Genomic DNA, 473 nt, shown 5'->3' on the forward strand with positions numbered 1-473 from the left:
TCAATAAAGGAAAAAAAAAGAACTTCCATCAGCTGGGCTGTGGTTTTATATTTTTAACCAGTAGCCCAGCATAGGAACCCATGCACCAGTAGCTTGCCCGTAGCTTGCTGCTGCCCTCTGGTAGCTCTCCGCCCTCTGCCCTGCTGTCCTGTAGCTCCTCCCACTGCCCCCCGGCTGTCCCGCCCTCCTGTGGCTCCCTCCCTCCCTCCCTGCCCCTCTCATAGCTTGCTGCCCTGCCCCCTCCTGTTATAGCTTGCTGCCCCACCCTCCTGCTGATCCATGATCCAGTCGTTACATTTGCATATTACATCCTTATTATATAGGACTAGAGGCCCGGTGCACAAAAATTTGTGCACTAGGGGGGACGGGGTCCCTCAGCCCAGCCTGTGCCCTCTCGCAGTCTGGGACCCCTCGGGGGATGACCACCTGCTGGCTTAGGCCCACTCCCTGGGGTTGGGGGTGAATGAGGAGAC

The 473-nt window shown here is 57.7% G+C and overlaps 1 protein-coding gene across 6 annotated transcripts in view; it reads left to right on the forward strand.

The window, feature by feature from the left end:
* Positions 1 to 473, forward strand: part of SCML2 (sex comb on midleg-like 2 (Drosophila)) — an 82,110-nt gene that overhangs the window by 15,897 nt on the left and 65,740 nt on the right. The window lies entirely within an intron of this gene.

The sequence above is a fragment of the Myotis davidii genome, unplaced genomic scaffold (assembly GCF_000327345.1).
Source record: "Myotis davidii unplaced genomic scaffold, ASM32734v1 scaffold161, whole genome shotgun sequence".
In the NCBI taxonomy this organism is placed as follows: Eukaryota; Metazoa; Chordata; class Mammalia; order Chiroptera; family Vespertilionidae; genus Myotis; species Myotis davidii.